Here is a 17,514-nt window from a genome sequence, read left to right as displayed (position 1 = left end):
CAGAGACATACTTTTAGCCAAAAAATGAACCTAGATATTGGCAGAAGTTTGTTTTGAGAAACAATTGCTGCTGGACTCAAAAGTAATAACAGATGAAAATCTGTTTTAGTCTTCATGTTCTAAAGTAGAGCATGCTGCATATCCATAAAGCAGATGTTCTAAATATTGGGCACTGAATTTCAAAACTTTTTAATCTATTTATTTTTTAAAAACTTTCCTATTGCTTTGTTTCAGGTGCTGGAGATATTTATTGAGGCAGAACTATGCCTGTCTTTTTGTTTTAAACTACTAGTGATCCAAACTGACCACATTTCCACTATATACCCCAACTTCTCCATATGGATAATCCATTATTCCAGATTACTATTTGTATGACACTGACCTGACATGTCAGCTGCATTATTTGCTGGCAGAAATAATATGAAATAACAAGATTTCTGGGAATAGTATAGAGGTAGAAAAAAAGCTCCATGGAATGTGGAGGAATATGGTTTGTTATATAAAACTGTGTTCTTGTTTTATTTTGTGTTAAAATTAAAAAATGGTTAATTGCACTATCATCTGAAAAAAGATTGTATACATAAACAACAAATATTCAATAGAAGAAAAATAACACCTTTAAATGGGATCTCTGTAAAAATCAACTGGGCTAATTCATTCACTTGTATTTTTAGGGGAAAAGTAAGGTCATAATCACAGTGCATGAATGACAATACAGCAAAATTAAAATTAGGAAGCATGAATCTTAGGAGTTGTTCACTTGTAGGGTACTCAATAGCTTCTTATTATACTAGCAAAAGAAAGCTGTCTGCCTTCATCAATCAAGAAAGACAGTTAGGCTCCAGGATTTAGCGAGAGAAGCTGAAAGCATGAAATGAATGAGTTCAAAGCCTTTGAGCATTTGAAGAAGCTGTTATGTGGTATTGTGCCGATGTAAAGCACAAAAGCTTCCTCGCAGAATGAGAAAAGCAAGCAACTTGGCAAAAGCAAAAAAGCTCCCACAGATGCTCCATTCACAGCCAGCAATGACTTACTTAGAGTAATGCATACTTAAATACTTGATATATTTAAGGTTATCATTCATGTCAATTCTGCATTCATTTGAACTTGTCCTTTTCCTTTGTAGTGACTGCCAAATAAAATTATGGGAGAGAATATAAAGAAAAACCTTGTCAGCAGAAACATCCACATCAGGAGGACAGTAAAAACCCCTTAAGTTAACCAAAGCAGTGATAAACAGAACATTCTATTTAGGAACATTCTCACATCCATACTGCCTAGCACTGTAAACTTTTACTTGCAAGTTCAGGCTAACATTGTGCACATTAACACCAAAGACCTTTTAGAGAAGGTTCCTATGAGTTTTAATTTGAAAAGTGGTAGCACTTACTCAGAAAATATATCAGGATGGAACATTCTCAATAAAGATGAATTAGAATGGATTTTCCCCTTGAAAATTCTTGATTGTCAAAGCCAAGCTGGGCTCTGGGAGGTGGCTCATCATCTCTGTCTTCAGGGAAACGGAACTGGAGCTATAGCAAGGATAAGATACCATCCTATTACCAAAGAAAAAGTAAAGGACTTTGGGTCCTAATGTTTAGATCAGGACTAGCTAATCCAAAGGCTTCAAAGGGCTTGCCAGTTGCAGGGGGATAGGACTCCTTTCCTATGAATTCCACCTCTGTTCACCAGGGAGTCTTATTTCCTGATCACTTTTCCCTGGCTCTTTTCATTTGTTTTTAAATTCTTTCTCTTTCTTTCTTTCTTTCTTTCTTTCTTTCTTTCTTTCTTTCTTTCTTTCTTTCTTTCTTTCTTTCTTTCTTTCTTTCTTTCTATAAAGTTGATGGATTAGTTATTCCTAAATTTTTCAGGTGCTTTCCCAAGATTTACTATAGAAGTCAGATTTTTGAAAATAGATGTATATGCACTTCTGATCAATACACATAGGTTGATAGCAATATAAAGGTGCTAGGAGCACATTCCGAATAAAATTGATATGCATTTTTTTATGTCATGTTCCAATTTCATGCAATCAGTGTTATATTCTTTTCTGAGTGATGTGGTTCTTTTTTTTGTTCATGCATAAATTGCAGCACTAAATTTCTTCTCATTGATTGAACTCAAAAAGATAAGCAAGTCATTATTGTAGACAGGAATTTATGCTATTTCACCAACATAGATCAAGAGTTTTGTAATATGAGTATTTGGAGAAGTTGGCATTCCCAAAGGCATGCATAAATAAGGAAGGAAGGAAGGAAGGAAGCAAGGAAGCAAGGAAGCAAGGAAGGAAGGTCCATTAAATTCTTCTGTACAGGTCCACGTGAATCAAAACTTCATCTACCTCAGAGTCCAAAAGAGCTCTTGAAGAAGATGTGTGGCTGTGAGAAAAGGTAGTGTGAGAAGATGCCTTTTAAGTTTTTCTTTGGCAACATGGTACAACGTGAATAGAATATATTAACTTGCAATGAAAGTTTTAGATAGAGTCTGTATGGATGATAACTTTAACATTTCTTTATTTATAACAGCTGTAACTGATGTACCAGTTGCACCCCCTTCCTGGAGAACACAGAAAACAGTATTGGCTAGACTCATAAATGCCTTAATCACTTCCCATTTGAATTACCACAGTACTTTTTACATAGGGTTGGCCTTGGAGAGTGTTCAGAGATTGCTGAGAGATTGCTTATGCTGTAAACGCATAAACCAGATTGCTTTCTGGTATGTATTTTAATGAACATATAATACATTATTGAATGTTTTATATACAGTATTATAAATACATGTATAATGTACACAATATGTTGTATACATTATGCATATATTACGTTAGCTACCAATTTATTTTGGGGCACAAGCCAAGATGGTAGCCTGAAATTGCTTGGTGTGGAGATATTTGAAGGGTTCCCTCCTCCAGTATGAGTGTATCTGTAGGGTATATTGAGTGTTTCAGAGGTTCTTTTGTGTCTTCCACTTCCAAGAATCTATGGAAGACCATTCCTTAAAATTTAGAGCTTGTTCTTTATTAAGTTCTAGGCAGGCTGTTAACTCTTTTTTGCTTTGCAAGAGCTTTGAATGATTTTAAATTCATTAGCTGTATTCTGTATTTTAATGCTTTTCATCTCCTTTTTGTTATTTTTGTTATATGTGATCCTTTATATGTTTTCAAATCTCAATTTTTTTAGCTTAAACTGAATTTTCAAGTTAAACTGAAATCAATTTTGCAATTACTTTTAAACATAAAAATAGAAGCATTTGTGCTGATACATAACAGGATAAAACAGACAGCTTTCTTTCTTGTAGAAGATATCATACTTGATCCCTCTTATCTCCTGCTAAAAAAACTTCAAGAAATAGGAGTAAGCAAGTTCTCTCTTGACCATTTGAACACAAATTTCAGTGATGTAAGTTTGAATATTCAATTTAAGTCAAATGATGAGGAAGATCAACATTTGATTATTGAATTCAATTTCAAGTAGGTTAAAGACAAATTAAGGGGTAGTCATATGTGTGTGAATAAACCTTTCTTTGTTGAACCAAATTACAGTAGACTCATGACTAAACTTTCATGTCTTCTACTAAAAGAAACAATTCCCTTGGTGAATTTGAGCAACAAGAACAGGAATTGAGCTGAATTAGAACAAGGTCCATGTTGCTCATCATCCTTTTTCAATGGAGGTCAGCTAAACAGGAAGTTCTCAAAAGGAAATGAGGACAACTGTTCTTCAGGATGCTGGAAATTGTAGTTCAACATCCTCTGGGATGTCAAAGGTTGTCCATCCCTGGCCTGAGGAGCAGAGTGGAATACAATTTACATAAATGTTTAGCTTGAATGGGCTCATCTTTCTGGCTTGCAATTAGGGATTAATAGCTGTCAATACCACAGGCTTCTCAAAATGCCTGTCTTTTCCAGTTATTAAGGAGATATAAGAAATTAACCTTAAGTGTTCAAAGACTCAAAGCTTCTGCTAGAATGTATCTCTGAAAAGAATGCCTGGATCCCAGTGATGGGAGACAGGTTGTTTCTTCAAATGTTAAGGGCCCAGCATGCAATTAACTGGGAAGAATAAAGCCTATTATTTACCAAAAGAATGAATTATATAGAAGCTGCCTCATTAACCGCTTGCACAAAGGCATAGAAAGCACTTTGAGACAGAGGCTTCTTACTAATTGTTCCCAGGCTGCATTTAAGATGTAAAGACATAGTAGAAGAGTTAGGTCATCACATTGTGATTCAGCTATAGGAAGGAACCTGAACTGAGCAAGGTGGTGGTATGTGTGTCTGCGTTTGTTTTGCATCTGCAAAAACTGTTTGAAGGCAGAACTAGGATGCTGACAACAAGGACTCCATCCCAATCTCTAAAAGAGACATACTAATAAAAGCCAGCTTGGTGTAGTGGTTAAGGCATCAGGCTAGAAACTGGGAGATCATGAGTTCTAGTCCTGCCTTAGGCACAAAGCCAGCTGGGTGATCTTGGGCCAGTCACTTTCTCTCAGTCCTAGGAAGCAGGCGCTTCTGAGCTGGCAACCTATACAGTGTGCTCAATTTTCAGGGCTGTAGTCTTGTGTTTTGAAACTTTGGGCCAATCTGATTTTGGGAGGAAGGAGTGTCCTTCATGCTTAATGCAGTTGTCTGCAGGGGCACAAGGTTGCCTAGCTTTCATCTGAACATGTTTCAGTTCTTGACCCAAGAATCGGTTGCTTGAGCTGAAGGAACATATATTTTGGAGACAGGAAAATGTTACTATTACTACTTCTATTACATTTTTTTTTCTTGATCCTAAATCCTAACTATGATAGCTTGCATTACAAAGTATGGGAGGGTATCTTGGCAATGGTACTGTTAACTTACCAAGTCAGGTTCCTAGAACAGAGCTGCTAGCATCAACCAAGCAATAATATAATTGAAAAAAAAAATAGAGAAAAACAGGCAAGCATAAGCTTATTAAAATAATGCACAGATTGAATAAATGCAAACCTACTGTATTGTTAGTCATGGATTTCATGTGTTGGATTTTTATCACATTTTAAAACTATGTTTAACAAACCTGAGCTAATTTAGTTTCTTAATTTTATTTTGAGTCATTCTAATAAATCAGAATTCGATTTTCAGGGCTGGAACAAGGAGAATATGGCCTTTTTTAAACAGCAGTTTTCGTGTGAGAGGTGAGCCTTGTCACTTGAACTGGTGTGGATCCCAGTTTTTATTCCTGGACTTGATAATTTTATCTTTATATTTCTCTAAAAATAACAACTTAGCCAATGATTGAAGAGTGTATGGCTTTCTAATAAGGAAAAGTTATTCTGAATGGACAGAAGGACCTCCAGGTTAAAGGCCGTCTGGTACTTGTTTAAAGTAGGCATGATAACGTCTGCCTGTTTCATCTGCCCCCACAATACAGCTGTAATCAGCATGTAATTAGGGAATCCTTAATCCCACAGATTATGAACTCTTTTCTCTGATGACTCCATCTGTTGTGATACAACTCCTAGAGAAAGCTTTACATCTCTGAACCTAGGTTTGACTTGAGCTGTGCTGCAGTTTTGGTGCAAAATGACCTGCTGTATAGTACTTGGTATGCTATTGGAAATCTTTTAAAGCAGTTTACTTTGCTTTTTAAAATAATAGGTTGTTTTTCAAGGTTTGGAAAGCCTCTAGGAATTCTTAGGGTGTTGGAAAGTTGACATGCAGTATTCTCCTAAAAAAAAATAATCTGTGGATGTTGCTTCAACTTTTGAAGTATGATGTTTCTCTTTGCAGGTCAGACTGCACATTGTGTTTGATTGAAACATGCAGAACACCTTGAAGACCATTACTATCTTTAATTTCACTGCCTTGAGCCCCTTTCTTCACTTGTATGGCCCTAAATGGTTTCTTTAAAATGTCCAGTCTTTCAGATTCTAATTTTATTCTGCACGGTTCACCATGCACAATGGAGGAAGTGAAGCTGAAGGAAAATACTTTCCCTTAGGTCATGCCAAAGAGCTTCTTGAATATGAATCTGATTCTTTTACTATAAGTTCAGTTCAACTTTTACTGATTACCATTTGACTTGGTAATATTAAGTTTTAAGTTGAAGTCTAGATCCTGTGAAAAATATTTATTAGTATGTATCTTTTTTCTATAAACATGTTTTGTTGGTTGACAGTATTAAAAATCTTTTGTGGTGTGGTAGTCTTGAAAACCACTGGTTTGAGATGGTAATCTCAGAAACTCTCAAGCCCCTGTTATGTGTTTTATGTGCCTTCACTAATATCCAGTATTCAAGAATGTCTTACACATTAGTTTAAGAATGTTTTACAGTGATGGCCAACAGCGCACTTCAAACCTTTTAAGCTTAGATCAGCTCCAGATCCTGTGTTATGTATTTTATTGCCCTAGCAACATGCACAGCAGTATGTGCTTTTTCTAACTCTAAAAAAATCAGAATATTTGCATCCATATGATTGTTTTCAGTGCAAAAGAGTTCCTTCTGATTTATATTGGAGCAAATTTTTGAAGTGGACTTTCCTATTTTTCAGTGAGTCATGGAGAAGAATATTACACATAAAAAAACCACGAAGATACAGCTCTTTCCACTTTAAAAATACATTTATTTGAACAAGATTGTAGCAATAAAATACTTACATTATTTGAACTGAATTTGAACTAAGAGAAAGCAAAACTGTAGGTTAAAGGGTTTAATTAACCAAATCTTTGTAGTTATAAAATGTATATTCTGTTTCTCTGCTGAGCCTTTCTGCTTTTTTATTTTGGCAAACTTCCCTTCACAAGGCCTCTGTTGTGGTGTAGCCTGCCTGGATTCTTTTATGATATCCTTCTACCTATGAGATTATACACTTAGCCAAAAAGACAATAATATTTTGTCTCTGTGACAACAGATGCAATAAAAGCAAAACTCAGCTGCCACCTCAGGAAGAAATGTGAAATGTGATTTTTTTTTTTTTTGGTCAGCAGGGATGAAAATTTCAACAAAAACAGCACATGATTTAACTCATTCATTAGAGGAAGATGAAGTTCTCATCATCCTTTTCTCTTCAATTAGCATTCATCTTAATTGACAGATTTCATCCAAGTAGGAGTCAAGAGAGCTTTTTCGCCATAGAGGGCGAGTGGCAATAATAGAATCAGACCCATGGATTCTAAGAGGGGACTACAGACTGGAATTCTGTGGAAATGGCTATTGTGGCAAGGCACTACAGGCTGTGGTGGATTCATAAAGATATTTCATTGATGGCTATGTGAGGTTTTCTGAAAATTGCCATTAGATCTTTACATTCTGGAGCTCCTCTTAAACTGCTTGGAGTGGCACTTTCTTCAATTAGTCTGGCATGCTGGTAAAAGGGTTGTTGGTTTACACCCTTATCCAGGAGGGGTGGAACAACCTCTTCTCGACTACCACATGCCTGCCCAAACACCACTGCAGCCATAATGAACATCTGGTCACCTAAAAGCAATATAACATTTTCAGTATGCCCTCCCAAATAGATAGTTAATAGATAAATCTCTAAGCATGTTGAAAACAGTGCAGGAATCCCCAGAAGTGAGCATGGATTTGTGCCTGTGCCTTCCAGCTACTCCCCACCCCCCCACCAGCCATGAATTCCCCATGCCAGTGGATTATATAAAGTAGAGGGTCACCTACCAAAGTCAGTTGACATGACCAGTGGATTTTACAAGGGTGAAAGGGGGTGTGGAAACCTGCCACTAAGAATATAGGATTCAATGACTATGTTGCCATGGCAGTGCATTCTACAAAACTGAAGGACAGGTGTGAGAAAGGGGGAGGCTTTGTACTTGGCCAGATGGCCTCTCCTCTGGCTTACCTATCTGTACTTAGAAGGACAGCACAACTAACACATGCTATGAAAAGGATAACACTGCCATACATCAAAAACAACTCAGAAACAACCAACAGACTATTACAACCACACAGCTTCACTGTAGCACACAAACCAATTAAAGCCCTCCAAAACAGTAAACCAAAAGATCCAGTAGGCCAATAGGCAAAAACAGGAGTCATCTACAACATACAGTGTAAGGACTGTAATAGCCACTATGTAGGACAGACAGGCAGATGACTAGCAGAGCACATCCATGAACACCAACTAGCAGTCAGAAGACACAATGAAAACTCCTTAATCTCACGACACATGGACAGACTCAACCATAATTTCACCTGGAAACTGTGAGCATTCTAGACCAAGCTAAATCCAAAAACGCTAGGCAATTCTCTGAAACCTGGCATCCAGACACATCAGCCATCAGTAGATACATAGAGATAAACCACATGTACACACCATTCAAAAGAGACAATAAGAAAGCTAAGAAGGAAACAAAAAAACCAGAACATCCTCTCTAGCAGCCTACACCCAGATAAGCAGGGATTAACACCAGACAAACAAGCAGAAAACAATACTCCAATCAAGGAACTACCAAAGAGACAAACAATCAAGCAGAAAACAATACCTTAATCAAGGAACTACCAAGGAGAAAATCATACCACCACCAATATTGGCAAGGCAAGCTACTGTATATAAACCAGGAGCAAACTCCATACTCACTAGCACTGATGATGTTACCTAGCTAGGTAATGAAACATCTGCAATCAAACAAACAAGCTCAGAGAGTACCAAGGGCTCCACAAATTCCATGTGTCTTTCCATCTACATCACCCCACCTGGTAGGGCATCCATGTGCTCATGGAATTTCTTCTGTCCAGATATTTTGATCACCCTCCCCATTCTCTAGCAGTAGCTGCATCTCATGTTCCCTGGGGATTGTCTATGGCATGGAGCTCTCCTAATCTTCCTCACACTCTCCTCCCTCTCTCCTTCTGCCTAATCTACAAAGTGTGTAGTGCCCAGGCACTCCTGTAAGGACATAATGGCTTTAGCATAAAAGCCTCTTGCAGAGCATGCCTGTGATGTGTTGGGGGGGATGTGGGGGGGGGGCTTTTCCTGCTTGATTATTACATCTCTTTGATCTTTTACTCTTTGAACCTTTAAATTGTGACATTACTTTCCTGCCAGCACTCATGAAAGGGGTTGGACAAGAACATGGTTGTATGTTCACACCATTGACAAGAACATTGCCAGATGGCATATGGAGCAGAAGTAGGGGGATGATCAGACTGCCAGCATGCTATCCTCCTATGGTTTTAGGTGTTCCTGTCCTTTAACTTACAAATATAGTTTGTTAAGAAATATAGTAAATAAATACAGGAGTAAATGAATAGCTTCTGTAGTATCATGAGCTTCCACAGGGATTTGGAGAGAATCTCACCCAGAGGCCAGCTCCTATGGCAGTTTTCATCCCCTCTTCCCTGTACCCAGTACCCTTCAGCTCAGTTATAGAAGCCTGCAGTAGATGGAAAGTTGGGGACTCTTAGACAGGGCTGAGGTGACATTTTCCTCCTTCCTCAAGTTTCTGTGCCCATGTTTTTTCATCAAAATGAAGATCTATCTCCTCTCCTTCACCAGTGAAGGTTACACATGTCAAGTGTTCTGAGCTAGGATAGTCATACCTGTCTTTATGAACAGTGGAGCTTCTGGATGAATTGGCCAGAGAAACACATTCAGTGTCTTCAACAGGTCTTCTTGTCCTCACCTTCCTCTATAAATCACTGCATTTCTGTCAGGTTCCTGCAAGATGGTATATAAGGCACTATCATGGAAAGGGTGAAGTGTGCATTCCTCCCCTTCAGCAAGACAGAGTTTACAATATATTATTCCACCTTATCTTCCTGCACCTTATTTCACAGGTAGGAAATCTGATGAAATCTCCATAGTGTTCCAGGTTTTCCCTTATTCTTCTGGCATGGAAAGATGGACATATGAGGGGATTGGGGATGTAATTGGGATGGGAGGGAGTCCCTCTGTGACCTGTTTCCTGCTTCAGCATGACTCATGGGAATACTGGCATCCAAAATTATAAGATTTATGGGTATAAACTTCAGGGAGGGCAACAAACACATGCAACTCCAGGGCCAAGCTATCATTCTGGGATGGGCTGTCAAGCCAACTGATAATTGTTAGATTCCCACGAGTAAGGAAGCAGTGACGCCAAGAAAGAAAAACATCTAAGGTTTAGACTATTGAGGCTACAGCAACTCCTATTCCATGCTTGTTCCCAACTCAAACAAGCTGTAATCTTGAACCAGCCACATCCATCAGGTGGCATTAGGGAGAAAGCAGAAGGGAGGGATTCTCTTTCCTGTCTCTGTTGCTGCTGCCCCATTCTTTCTGCCCCTCTTGGCCAGGGATGGGGACTCAGCTGCCTGGCCTGGTCAACTTGCCTTTAGGAATAACCAACCTTTTCATTTTTATGGAAGAGTCTCTAATAAGAAAGTGGGCCTGAGTCAACTTCATGGGCTGTGACCCGTAGTGTTTCTGAGGACTGAATAGCTGCCAGTACTACTACTACTACAGGATATGCCATGAGTAGATCAACTGGGAGTGTAAATAAGGAAGTAGAGTCCTCACAGGTTAGAGTGTGGGATGAGACTGTCAAGTGGAAACTGAGAATATGTGGATACCTTGCTATTAGGAAGCAAACAGATGAGTGGCTGTACAGTGATTCAAAAGTGGACAAAGCTTACTGCAACATTTGCTGCTCAGCCAATCAGATGAAAGTTCCTCTTCCAAATGTTCCAGAAACAAAGACACTTATAAAGCCTTTATTTAGACTGTCTTTTCCAACTGGAACAAAGCACTGGAGAAGTTTAGCATTCTAAATTGTTTGGTTGCCTCTGCAGCCAATGAGTACTCGTGGTAGCATGCGGTGAATTTGTTGGCTGCCAAGACTGCCCCAGTGGGATTCAGAAGGCCAAGCAAAGCTTTTCCTGCAGCACAGTTAATGGGGTAAAGTTTATTTAATCATATGAGTAGCCACAATGAGTCAGTTCAGTTTTGAGCTAAACTGATCCCTTTTGGAGTCAGTTTTCCTTGTTTGGGTGTTCCCATAACACACTACCCCCTACCCCCTAGCTCCCATTGGTCCATATAAGTTGGCAACAGAGCCTGTGACTCTATGAGCTCTTATACCTGGCTAGATCATGGCTTCTGTTCTTTTTCTGTGGCGTAAGTGCAGCATTTGTCAGCATGAAGAAAAGCATCCAAACTATCCTATATACAGTATGTGTGTGAAGTCCTGTGATAGCGGAGCTTATCTGGAGCGTTTTGAAGCAGCTTTGGTATGATGGCCAATAAGGGGACTTGGCTTATCCAGAGATGAGAAGAAATGATGCATGTATTTAAAGGATATAAAATGGGAAATTCTGTATGAAGTGGGATGTTTTCTTAATCCTGTGTGAAATAAACTAGAACTGTGATGCAAGTGTTGGTTATACAAGAGCTGTTCTTTCACTTAGCTTTCAGTCTGACCCAGTTTCAAGAGATCTCTTTCTTTCTGCAACATATTTCACTGTTTCAGTCATAAAAGTGTCCCTTCTCTGTCTCTTCACCCCGCCTTCCTGCCCCATTTCTAAACTGAGTAAAAGAAGCACAATGGAAGCTGTTCATGCTCAGATTAAAAGGAGCTGCATTTTACTGCACTTCTTTGTGCTGACCTGGGTTAAATGGTTAATTCCTGCCTTTGAAAATATTTCACACACTTTCATAAAAGAAAAAAGAAAAGATGCCCCTTGGCAGCCAAAGGATTACAACCGGTTAAAGGAGAAATACGTCTATGTGTGCACACTATAGCAAAGCGAAATCCTTCTCTAAGAGGGTGACTAAAGGCTGTAGGATGAGATAAGGTGAAACATCTTCCAAAATGTCTTCCTTTGCTCAGTAGCAGATAATAAAAGGAAGGCCAAAGCGGGACTGAGAAAGCATCCAAGTAACTGTAATGTGCTGGTTATATTTTACAGTCAAGACCGGCACTGCAGCAAGTGAGATGTTTTTCTTCCTGTCTTTCCCCTCTCAGTCTAGCCAAGCTCCTGACAACTCATTCCCTTTCCTTGAATCTACTGCTTGCCCTAGAAAGTAAACTGTTGGCATATCTCTTGCTTTAGGGTTTACAAGGATGATAACTTTGGAGGGATGAAAGCCATCTTTGGCAAAGCACAAGCCGTCTTTGGTGGCTATCCCACTTGCTTGGCAAGAAGTGGTAACTGCCGGGGATTGTAGAGGGAAAAAAGGAGAAGAATTTACTACAAGGTAGCCAGCTTGGCGTAGTGGTCAAGGCGTCAGGTTAGAAACCGGGAGACTGTGAGTTCTAGTCCTGCCTTAGGTATGAAAGCTGGCTGGGTGACCTTGGGCCTTTCTTTCTCAGCCCCAGGAAGCAGGTAAGGGCCAACCACTTCCGAAAAACCTCGCCAAGAAAACCGGAGGGATAGTCCAGGCAGTCACCAGGGTCAAGACTGACTCAAAGGAAAAACAAACAAATGAATCAACTCAGTATAGAAGAAAGCCTCTATAAACAATTATTTCTCCACACCTCCTTTATCTATAGCAGGGATGGTGACCATAGGCCACATATATACCATTTTTGTCCTTAAGATAACTAAGATTGCAGCACAACAATATATTATTCAATGGTTTTCGGGGGGAAATTTTTTTAAAAAAACTTTTTTGGGCTCCTTGCTTACTTCAGTTATTGAGATGTGTGTGTGTGTGTGTGTGTGTACACACATGCATGTGTGCATGTGACACTCTGTCTCCTCAGTAGGGAAAAAAAACCTGGTCCCCAATCCTCTGCACCCTGTTTGACTATATTATTATATGCCTGCCCTATCCACTGTAGCCCTCAGCCACTATTTTTTTTGTTGTTGTTTTGGGTTTTGTTTACATGTGGCCCCTGGTCACTGAACATTGTTTGCCTCTGCTTTGAATACAGCCATAAAACATCCACCCACACACGCACACTACTGTGAAGAGCTGGTCCTTTTCATTAAAACGGGCATTGACCAGCCTGGCTATGAAAGGAGCGCACCACATTATATCCCCGAGCACGCACTCACCCACCCACCCGCACATATGAGGTTATTGTTCCTGCCAAATGTTGCCCTTGATTTGAGTTACTGCTGACTCATGTTATTTATTAAAGTCCACAAATCACAAGAGGATGGAGGACCAGAGGCAGAAGGCATGTGGACCCAATAAAATCCTTCACCCACCTTGAAACAGAAGCAAATGCCTCCAATGGTGAGAAGTTAGAAAACAATTCACACTGACCTTTAGCCTTGCTGTTGTTGTCTGTTAGAAATGCAAAACTGAACGGCTGTGAGTGCAATTCATTAATTCCAAGGTTTTCTTTTCAGAAGGATGAGCCACTTGGATATAGAAATTAAACTAGTGTGCCAGTCACACAGCAGGCTTAAGTATTAGGCAGAGGAGTGAAGATTTCAGGCAAAGAATAAGAGTTTCCCCCCATCTTTTGAGACATCACAGAGATGCTGGCCCTGTGTCATGTATCAAATAACTCAGGATTGGGGATTAATTTAGACATAGAAGAAAATACATGTAATGTCTAGATACTAAAGAGAATTATAAGAATAAAACACTTGATGCACAATAAGATACTAACATTTGATTTTCCACCCAAATCTATGCTTGCTTGGATGACGGCAAATGGCTGCCATCTTGTGGATAGAAAAAGGCAATTGATCAGAATTAAGGCAAGAGTTATGTGTGAGCACTTAACTATTTCTCCTTTAACTATCTGAGTTATAATTTTGATTTTAAAAATGTCATCAACTAGCAAATGTGGGAATATCTATATTTTGAAAAACATAGCCACCAGGATATGTGTGAGTGGGTAACACACAATTTGCTTAATCATTTTTGCCTAGATATATGCAGTACACTGAGCCAAACCATTGAACAAGCACTTTATGGTTTAACACAGTGTGTGAAACCAGCTTTTAATGAATAATAAGCATTTATGCTTACACACACACACATATATATGCACACAAAGGATGGTGACTGCAGTTGAAAAAACAGCTGGATTTAGCAGATGGTCTTGCTGTTTGATGCCAAATGCACTAAAACGTTTGTTTGCTAATGCTAATTATTTTCCTGTATAAACACTCAGCACGATTTAAAATTCTCCTTTCACTCAACAATGCAAAATCCTACTATTCAAACATCAGAAACTATTTTATATTGAATTAAAGTACTGATCCTCTGGTTTACAATTGCCTATTCTTCCCAGTTTCAAACTGAGATTTTTTCCCAATCTTTTTAGCATCTGGGATCTTTTTTCACTAGAGATTCTACAAAGGAATCTTATTCACGCACATTGGGTACAGTTCCTTGTACAATGGTATCCTTCTTTTGTGTCCTATGGTGTGTTTGATTTCATCAATTGTTTTACTTAACTGAAACAACCCAGGTTTTTAAAACCATGTCGCTGCTTTAGAGGCCAGAGTGGTTTGTCTTCCAGTCATGAAAAGGCCTCCTGGGGCAGGAAGATGCCATTGCTTAATTCAGTGTTTCTCAACCTCTTCAACTTTAAGATGTGTGGACTTCAACTCCTAGAATTCCCCAGCCAGCAGTTGGGAGCTGAAGCCCACACATCTTAAAGTTGTGGAGGTTGAGAAACACTGACTTAATTTTGGAAAAGGAACTTCAAAGGGGCTCAAGACTGTGCTGCTGTCCTTCTCCTAAATTTATTTATTTATTTATTTATTTATTTATTTATTTATTTAGTAGTCACATTTATATAGCCACCCATCTCATACAAAGCGACTCTGGGCAGCATAATGGCTTAATGGTGAAGAAAATTCACTTAGCACATGTTCAGAGGCACACAACTTTATTATTACTTCATATATACCAGGACATTGCCCTGATCATCCCTGGCAAGAATACAGCCCCAAACTGAAACTCTGCTCATTTTCTGATGATAATTTGCATGTGGCAGGAAGCAGATGGGATTTTATTGCTCTCTTGCCCTCTGTGTATTGTTCTGAACCAGATTTCAAACAAGCTGTAGATAATACATCCATTAATGTAAAGTGAAGTTTTAAAAAATGCTGCAGTTTTATTATTTTTTTATACAAACTAAAACACCAGCGGTCATTGAACCCTATATTAAATACATAAATTAAAAAATAACCATTCATAAAACTTTACATACAGTAAGGATCCTCATCTACACGTTAATACATACAGTACATATACATGGGTCCCAGTGTTTATCAAAGAGTCATTCTGCCAAATAATTTACAATTCTCTTCTGGAATTATAGACACAAAAGAGGAGCAAGTTATATACAAGGAGATGCAGTACAGAAAGTAGAATTGCAGTCAAATATATTAGCAATTTCCTGAATTTAAATTCAGAGAGATAAAAAGGGGTCAGTTAGCGTAGTCCAAATAGAAAATAACAGAGGAAAATACTTCGTTGGTTCACTGAAGCAATTGGTTCACAGGTGGCTCACTGTCCTCAGACTGAGAAATTGGAAATTTTACCACATTTGCAAGAAATCTATGTTGGGTTACCTTTCCATATGTCAGAAAGAGAAAGCTTGTTATTGTGAGTGTTGTGAAAACTAATACTGCTGAGTTGCATGTGAGGCTCTTTTGCTGGATATTTGCCACTCAAATGCCCCCCCCCCCTCATTTCAAAAGGCTAATTTGAGACATCTCCCTCAATACTCATGTCAATGGGAGCCACATGGTGTTGATGGTGAAAAGAAAACTCTTCTGGTTGTCAATGAGATGTCGGACTGAAAACAAAAGGAGCCAATTGCAGTGGCTGGAACATTCCAGAACCAGTTTTGATATTAGGAGGTCCTTCCAGTGGGCCTGACCAGTGGGGTCTGGTCAGTTACAAAGGCTTGTAGGATTTACTGTACATGCACAAAGGCTTCCTGTGCTAGCCTGGTGCCATAGTGCCACTTTCATTAGGATGAAACTGCAGATTCACCACCACATTTCCCAGAAGCTTCTTACCTCTGAAACACCCTCTTCATCCCACAAACTCCTTCTTAGACATGGAAGTACAGTTTTATAAGACATAAAAGCATCCTATTATGTACATTGGAAGGATATATATATATATATATATATATATATATATATATATATATGTATGTATGTATGTACACAAAAATATAAATGTATTGACATACATATGGGTATAGGGGAACTAATTCTGACTTGTCGAGAGTCTGAGAGTCAGTGTCAAGAAGTGGATATTAGGCACAGATTGGGCTGCACTGAGGAGAGGGGAAAAAAAGCCCCTCCAAGATGTGATAAGACCACCGAATATTCTCAATAGTAAACCTTCACCCACGGAACTGGGGATTATCTGTCCTCCTCCACAGCTTTAATCAAAGGTCTGGCTGTACATATAAGATAAAGTGGGCCGAGCATCATTTACAAAGAACGCGCTGCAATACCAAAGGCAGAGCTGAGAACACTGAAGTTTCTTCAGCATGCTAAAAATCCCCCCATACATCTCCTTGAGCAATCTCATCTTTTCATATTTTTCAAGGGATGGACGAGCAATTGAAATTAAATTCCATGGGAATAGAAACACATCTTATAACAAGGGACAGTGTAACAAAAGACAACAAGCCATATGCTATCAAAGCAACCTTCTTGGTCAAAACTGAAAGACCTATTTTCCTGAACTGTTAAAAGAATGAAATCTGACTTACTCAGTATCGAGGAAGTAAATGACAAAGGCAGATCACATACTGTATTGTCTGATGATGATATTTGCAGAATAGAGGATTTACACTGGTGGGCATACACAAGATTAAATATATCAGTAATATCAGCCATTATTACCTAATAAAGTTACATGTTTATATTTGGATGCAGTTTCATTTTGACACAGTCCTTTTAAGAATAATCAATACCATCAGTGGAAACAGGTAAATGGTCACACAAGGCAAATTTTCATGTTAAAACACACTGAAATATAGAGCTGGGTATTTATTTACGAATCAATCTTATAAGAAAACATGGGCATTAGAGAAATGGTAATTGTGGCCCGAAGTCCCAGTGCAATGAAGAAATCATAGCACTTCATTCTGAATTTCACTGAAGGCTTATGTAGGTCTTGAAGGGAATTTTTATTCTTTTAACCATCACATAGTGTGTGTGTGGGTGTGGGTGTGTACATCTGCATGTTTTATTTCAGGAGGGAAAGTTTAGGGGAGAATACAGTTCAGCTTCCTCTCTCTCTTCTCACAATTGCCCTCATTCAGACTGGAGCTGAATTTAGTAATTTCAAACCAAAATAAGAGAGGGATTTGCACATTATATAATTAACATAAGGTGCAGTTTGACCCTTGCACCTTTCCATAGACTGCTTATCCTATGCCAGACTTAGAAAAGTTAGAATTGTAACCAGGTTTAAACATATATATATATATATATTGCTGGTTATGACACCATAAATGCTATCTGTCTCTGGATTTCACCATCATTTGTTCTTTGCATATTTTGGGAATATTATATTACAGAGCAATATAGTCCTATGAATCCCTCATTTTACACTGCAAATACTGCACTAATGATATAGAAGGAAAATTTTAGACCAGTGTTGCTCAAA

Source organism: Python bivittatus, unplaced genomic scaffold, assembly GCF_059951505.1.
Source record: "Python bivittatus isolate LINGU-HERP-01145 unplaced genomic scaffold, Pbiv_v1 ctg000080_np1212, whole genome shotgun sequence".
NCBI lineage: Eukaryota > Metazoa > Chordata > Lepidosauria > Squamata > Pythonidae > Python > Python bivittatus.
The sequence above is the reverse complement of the archived record's forward strand: the minus strand, read 5'-3'. Positions refer to the sequence as shown.